At 54.4% G+C, this 7,383-nt stretch overlaps 1 protein-coding gene across 4 annotated transcripts in view; it reads left to right on the top strand.

Annotated features, from left to right (window-relative positions):
- Positions 1-726: 726 nt before the first annotated feature.
- The window catches only part of MYH9 (myosin heavy chain 9), an 85,858-nt gene continuing 79,201 nt past the window's right edge, over positions 727-7,383 (top strand). For all 4 annotated transcript variants that reach the window (XM_081591420.1, XM_081591418.1, XM_081591419.1 and 1 more), the window contains exon 1: positions 727-878. The gene's annotated coding sequence lies outside the window, so the exon portion shown is untranslated. The remainder of the gene's footprint in view (positions 879-7,383) is intronic.

Here is a 7,383-nt window from a genome sequence, read left to right as displayed (position 1 = left end):
GAAGGGCACTCCAGACTGAAGGAACCCATCGGAGCAGAGGTCTGGAGGCTGAAAGACTGCAGCGTGCGGACTCCAAAGACAGGGTCAAAAATGGAACTCAGGGCACCCACAACGGATCCGAAGCTTGAGTCCAGGTCCGCCCCCACAGGCCATCTGCATTGTAAAATAGCACTTTTCCCATATATGGTACTTAATATCTGTTCTGGTATCAACAAAATGACATGGGTCAGGGAAAACAGCTCGCGGGGCGGAGTGTCAGAGCCCGGACTTTCCCAGTCGGCTCCCGCCGGGCCTCGCCCGGAATCAGGCAATGCACCAAAATCCCTGCCGGGAGTCCGCCGAGACTCTACTCCTCCTGGTTGGATTCTCTCTGTGTCAATCCTTCTCCTGGAACCTGACGGTTCGTTGTGCCCGCCCCAGGGGGCGGGGCTCCCGCCTAGGAAGAGCGGGGGAAGGTGGAGAGGGTGGAGATGGGGGCGGATGGGGAGAACGTATTCCCACCCCTCTGGGCCCATAGGCTCCACCCACTGCCTTTCCACAGGTCAAGCTGTCTGTTCATCATGACCAGCAGCTGGTTGGAGTGGGTGAGACAGCTCGGGGGCGGGCTCGTCCCTTCAGGCTCCGCCCCTCAGCCGGCGCCGGGCTCGGAGTGGGCGCGCTCTAAGAGGGGCGGGGCGGGAGGGCGGCGAGGAGCAGCGCAGGGTGCGGTGAGGCGCGCAGATCCTTGCTGTTCCTGGGCAGGGCACTGAAGGCTGAGCGAGGCTGACCTGCTGCAGCTCCAGCCTCGCGCGCTCGCCCCACTCCGCCGTCGCCCGAGCGCTCGAGGAAGTCCTCTCGGGAGAAGCAGCGCCTGTTCCCCGGGGCAGATCCAGGTTCAGGTGAGCGAGCCCCACCAGCGGGTCCCGCCCCGAGCGGGCGAGCGGGGGTGGCGGGGACCGGACGCGCGGCGTCTGGGCGAGCGGGCCGATGAGGGGTTCTCGGCCTCCGCGCAGCCGGCGACCAGGCGTGGGCGGGGGAGAGCGGGCTGAGCACCCTTCACGGAGGGGCCCCGGGACCCCCGCGCGGATGCTTGGTGAAGACGCCGACGGAAGGGAGACCGGGGAGCCGAGGAAGGCTTGGGGCTGGGCGCTTCCCGGAAACCCTCCGTACCCCCTCCCTGCCCTCCCGCCGGCGCACTCCGCAGCCCAGGCACCGGGGAGCCTCGACCTCCCCCTGCCGCCGGGGCACGCGCCCCGCCGTCGCCTCGCCCGGTGCCCAAGTTGGGCAAACTTTTTAACCCCTTCCGGGCAGCCTCTGTCCCTTGGACCCAGCCGCTTGGGCGAGGTTCAGGTGGGGGGCTCAGGGTGGCGGCTCCTTGGGAAGTTTCCAGGCGTTTTCGAAACGGAGGTAGCGGGCAGACGGGGACCGTTTGGCAGCTGTCAGGGCGTCCTCCTGAGTCAGAATCGGACAGTCCTGCAGCAGACATTGCGCTCGGCTGGGTTTCCGCCCTCGGCTCCCGACTTCCTCATTCGCCAGGGTGCGATCGGCTGGGCGGAGGAGGGGGACCGGGAGAGGTGCGGCCGGGTGCTTGGGAAAGAGGACCCGGCGGGGATCCCGGCTCGAGGCAGGAAAGACTTCCCCCTCCCTCACAGATCCGCATCCTTTGACTTTTGGCCTCTGCTTCCTGGGAGAGGAAGGCCGGGGAAGGCCCGCAGCAATCTCCGCGACCCCGGCGCGCACCTGATTCCAGCGCACCTGCGGGCCCGCCCCAGCAGGGCAGGGGCGGGGAGAGCTGGGTCCTGCTCCTCGAGGATCCGGCCTGGGCTATTGCATCGTGCCCGTTTCGGCCAGATCCAGGGTTTTCTACTTACCCCCCAACCCCCCCCCCGCCAAATGTCTCTGTGCAGGGTCCTGATCTACTGTCCAGGGGCCACGCCCAAGGCAGGACTGCACTCCCCACCCCTCTGCGCCTTCCCCGCGCCCCCAAGAGCCCAGGTGTGTCAGAGACGGAGTATCTTCCTGGACCAGGTTGCCGGTCGTCTTGAGGTGGAGGCAGGGTGAGCGCCCGGGCTGCTATCTGCGGCCGCACCCAGCCGGTGTAGGGAAAAGGTTCCCGGGAAGTCCCAGGTCCTAGGCACCGGCGGATCTCTCTCCGCTGGGCAGTTGAGAGACCCAGCCGCTTCTGGGTTCACTGCACCCTTTCCTGGGTTTAACAGGATTGCAAAGTAACTGTTGAGTAACTGTTGAACGGGAAGAAACTTAGCGCCTTCCTGCAACACTGTGGCCATTTCTGAGTGCTGTCTGAGCCTGTAACTTCACCGGGTGGTTTATTCCCTTTATGGTAAGGAGGGAGGCTGCTTTAAGGCCTATTTAGACAGTCACTTGATTAATATTGGTCAGTTTATATACAAGGCTGCTGGGAGTGGGGGGAGGGTACACACATGTGTAATTGAGCAAATATTTAACTGGCTCCTCTGTGCCAGAGACTCTGCCAGGTGGAGAGGGGTGTGAGGTTGAGTAAGACCTGGCCTGTGCCCTGGGGCATTTAGGGGAGAGCCAAGACAAATCCGTAGATGACTCTAAGGTGAGACGAAGATGACAGAGACCCTAGAAGGGTGCTGTGAGTCATGGGATTGGGAGAAGGGAGCCAGCCCGTCCTACGGGGAGCCCAGAGGCTTCTGCCCTAGGGGAGTTTACAGTCCTCAGAGGGAAATAGTGGCCCAGTGACTGAGATACAGAAGCTGCCTGTGATGAGTGTCTCAAACAGGCCTCAGACAAAGGACTCGAGGAATTCTGAGAGGGGCCACTTCTGTCTGGGATGAGAAGGGAAGCTGCCTCGAGGAAGGAGGACATGGCAGGTTTGCCAAACTGAGGCAAGCATTCAGTGTTGGAAAGTGAGGACTCATTTACGATAATTGAGGTGTAATTAAAAACGTCAAGAGATTGCTCAGTGTAATTTGAGAGCCGCTGTGCCCCTCAGATGGCTGCAGGGTGACACCAAAGAGCTCTGTTCTTCAGATTCAGCAAGTCCCGGCAGTGCCCATGGCAGATCCAGGTGTTCGGATTGGCAGGCAGTGTTTGGGGAATGCACCCCCATAGGTGCATTCTGTGGGGCTCCTTGTCTGAAGGGCGGTTGAGGGTAGAGGAAAAGAGAAGGGCAGGGCTTTCTGACTTTTATTTTTTATTTTTAAACTTTTAACCTAAGGGGTTGGAGATTGGACAACTTCCCTCTCACTGGATGAAGGACACATGTTAATCACAGCCTGCCCCTTGCCCATTCTTGCTCCAGAAAAAACAAAACACGGATCTGTTAGCTTTTTAAAAGGAGAAAAGCCCACTCAAAAAATGCTGCATTGTTGTGTTGCCTGGTGGAGGGTATTGCTAGAAGCCAGGCTAACTGTGCTTTCTTCACTTCCTCTTCTAGCTAATCCTTCCATAAAGTACTTAAGACAGCCCTTACCAGCTTGACATCTTTATTTCAAAAGGAGAGGAGGGGTTGGCTGTTGTTTTCCTCTGAGCCTGGCCCTACCCTTCTCTTGGTGGGGGGAGGGGGGGCGGCGGAGAGAAACCCCAGGCAAAGGAAAAAAAGAAAAAGCAAAAATCCAGGCCTTGACAGCTTCCTCCCAAGCATCATGTTCCAAAAATATTTAGAATAACAAAATCTGTGTGTCGTCTTAATTAAACAAATGTCCTAATTTGCTGAGCATAAAACAGCATCTCTGCCCACAGGGGCAGGAAGTACATTTTCCCTTTGTGCAGCCCCAGAGAGTCACTGCCTCTCGGCTTTAACCCTTGGTGTGCTGAGCCCCTGGGCTTAAGCCCTCTGGTGACAACGGAGTGGAACCCCAGCTGCCCCCTGGGAAGCAGTAGGCTTGTGACTTAACGGGATCAGGTTCTTCGTTAGAGCTGGAAAGAGTGGAGTCCTGAGTTTTGGCACTAGACAGCATTCAGATCTTGACCCTGCCACTTATATGACTGTAGGCAAGTCACTTAACCCCCCAAGCCTCAGTGTCCTTATCTGTAATACAGGAGTCATGATACCCATCCTACAGGGTTACATGTGAGAACTAAAAGAAATTAAGTATGTAAAGGGCCTGATACATAGTGACTGTGTACATTTTTAAGAAAATATATGTGATCAGTCTTCATTTGCTGGGTTGTCAGGTAAGGAAACAGGATAGGAGGTTCTCCTGGCTCCTAGCTCAATGCTCTTTCTGCTTCTAAAAATGATGTGTTGTGTGTGTGTGTGTGTGTGTGTGTGTGTGTGTGTGTGTGTGTGTTGCTTATGGACCACAAAGCCTGAGTGGTAAAAACACAGGTGGTTCTGGGGCCCATCTGCTGATGCTCTTGGATGCTCTTGGTGATGAGCTTGTGCTCACTAGCCTTGTTGCAGGGCCCCGGCTCAGCCAGAAGATACACAAACTCACTGCATTTTAGTTCTCAGACACAGCTTCCATGGTCTAGGGGAGAGCTAAGGGGTGACATGGAGGAGCACTGGACTTAGTGTCTGGAGGCCTGGCTTCCGGCTCTGGCCCTGGTTGGGGGTACATTTGATTTTGCTGGAAGGCACGTACTGCTTCACAGAGACACCATGCCAGTTTATGTGTCTGCCAGTTATACCCGAGAGTGCTTGGAAAATTGAGACATGCAGGAATTTAAATTTCTCCATAATGCCCCAGTTTCTTAGGTGCCCTCATGCCCTACTGATGGGGTCTAAGTCGTAACAGCTCTCTTTATAGAAGGTAGTTGGGCAATATCTGTCAAAGCATAGTTCTTCTGACTGATTTCTAGGAACTCATCGGCAGATAAACTCAAATGTGCAAAAGGAAATGTCCAAGGATATTCTTCGTAGCATTTTCTAGAGAAAGACAGGAAATAAGCTAACTGCCCATTAAAAAGGTCAAATAAATCATGGTACAGCTGCACAGTGGGAATCCTTGAAGCCCTTAAAAAAATCGAGACTGGCCTATAGGTACTGATTGAGCATGCTCTCCAAGATATATTTTAAGTAGATAAAACTTGATACAAAGTGGGATACATGTTGCTCCCTTCTGTGCGAATCATGGTATGATGCCTCCGCTCTGTTCATGGAAAGCTACAGAAACCCAAGTAACAGTGGTTGCCTCTAGAAAGGGCCTAGGAAGCCAGAGCCTGGAGTGAGCATTGCTTTTTCCACTAAATGCCTTTTTACATGTGTTGACTACTTAAATAGTCAGAAGTTGAAAATTTTCTTAGTTTTATTAACAACAAAAATAAGTGGTTGGCTGGCCAGTCTTGGGGGGTCTCTACTTTTAAATGCATTGCTTGAGAACCCAGATTGCATACTGAGTGCCTGCCACGTGCAGGGGAGGAGGAAGGGTCTTAAAAATTGACTGAATTGCTCTGTGGTTGGAACATTTTGGGGCCCGTTTTCTTCTCCATGATGTCATATTATCACCAGAGTAACCCCTTTAAACAAATGTCTACTCTGATCCTTTTCCTTGGTTTCTGGAAAATGGTAGGTGCTTTGATTGCCTTTTCTCTGCTGTATGAGAAAAGGAAGCCCACAGGACATGTCTGGAATGTATTCTGGGAAGCCCTTTTGCCAGCTCTCCTACAATCCCCCTGGCTCCATGCTGTCCACTTGTCCTTTCCTGGGGAGCCCATCCTGACCAGCAGGCCAGACCAGACCTTTATTCTCTTGAGTCTTCCTCATTTGTAAACTTGGGGTCATTGCAACCCACCCCATCTCCAGTTGTCCCTCAGAGATCTGGCCTGTGGTTTTTATGTATTAATTAACATTGGAAAAGCCCAAATTCTCAAGAAAATGTGATCAGAGGGGGGTCTTGAATTGGAGAGCTCCGATCCCCTTCTCAAGGAGGACTGTCATAGCCTTGCACAGTGTGGGCCCCGGAGAAGACTCAGGCTCTGCTCACTCCTGAGCTGACTTTTTTCTGTAGCACAGCTGGTAGAAGACCCCTTTAGGGTCACAGGCAGGCCTGTGTCCCTGCCAGGCAGCTCTAGGCCTCCTGAAAGGTGATGTGAGTCACACATGAGTATGCACAATGAGCCTGGGTCTAAAATGGGCCTGCCACCCCATGGGCAGGTGGTTTGAAGGCAGGATGCCAGCCTGTATCTGCCCCCTTCTGTCTGCCCCCACCTGCCCCTCAGGCTTTGATGGCACCAGATATTTGGGGAGCAGGTGAGGAGCTGCCCCCTTGTGTCTGATGCAGGTCTCTTTAAAAAGTAACTGAGGCAGGCTGGCTGCTGTCAGAAGGCCTCAGGCCCCTATTCTGCTGACTGGTGTCTCTGGCCCGAGGTGATTTCAGCACCTGGGGTGGACACAGCACACCCAGGCCCAGGCAGGTGGGCCCAGAAAAGGCTCCTGGCCAACATTTGGCTGAGGGCCAGGCCATCTAGGGAGTTCTCACGGCAGTGCCCTCAGCAGCTGTCTTCATCTGCAGCCCTGGGTGGAGAAGCCTTCCTCTGCGGCTGGAGAGACCCTTGCAGGGTCTTCTGGAAGTTGCCACTGAAGGGTGTGGCTTCCTGCCTGGGCAGGTGGGGCTGCAGCCTGCAGGGAAGCTGAAGTGCTCTTAAGCTTCTCCTCCCCTCCCTCTCGAAGGTCACTTCCTTGGTGCCTCTCAGGGTGCCTCTTACTTCCTTGGTGCCTCTTGGTCCTTATGGTTCTTACCTTGCTGCCCAGAGGAACAGGGGGCCTCTGGGAGGCGGGTCCCTCTCTTACCTCCATGGATGTTATTTTGGGTACTTCCTTCTCATGTTCCTTTTTTCTTTCATTTAACTCTAATTCTGAATGATGCCCGGCTTAAAAGAAAAATCAACAGGGACTTTCCTGGCGGTCCAGTGGTCCAGACTGCCGCTGCACGGGGCATAGGTTCCATCCCTGGTCCAGGAACTAAGATCCCATATGGAAAAAAAAAAAAAGGAAAAAAGAAAAGAAATCAGCAGCAACAGTACAATCCTCCCTACTGAATTTACTTAGGATCATAGAGTATCTGAGATGGAAGGGATCATGTGTGTATGTGCTCAGTTGCATAGTTGTGTCTGACTCTGCGACCCCATGGACCATAGCCTGCCAGGCTCCTCTGTCCATGGGATTTTCCAGGCAAGAATACTGGAGGGGTTTGCCATTTCCTTCTCCAGGGGATCTTCCCCAGCTAGGGATTGAACCTGTGTTTCCTGGATTGGCAGGAGAATTCTTTACCACTGAGCCCCCTGAGAACCTCAGAAGGGATCTTAGGGATATTGTAATTTTCACTCCTTCCACTGCTGCGCCCCTGCCCTCGGCCTCCCGCCCATGAGAAGGTCGAGTCAAACTCATTCTGAGTTGGTAGAAAGCTCTGGCCCCTGGTTTCCCTCAACCCCAATGCCTTTCAGAATCACATGGCCTCATTTAAAAGTGTTTCT

This window comes from Giraffa tippelskirchi, chromosome 4 (assembly GCF_054371585.1).
Source record: "Giraffa tippelskirchi isolate mGirTip1 chromosome 4, T2T-mGirTip1v1.2.pri, whole genome shotgun sequence".
Lineage (NCBI taxonomy): Eukaryota > Metazoa > Chordata > Mammalia > Artiodactyla > Giraffidae > Giraffa > Giraffa tippelskirchi.
The sequence above is the reverse complement of the archived record's forward strand: the minus strand, read 5'-3'. Positions and strand labels throughout refer to the sequence as shown.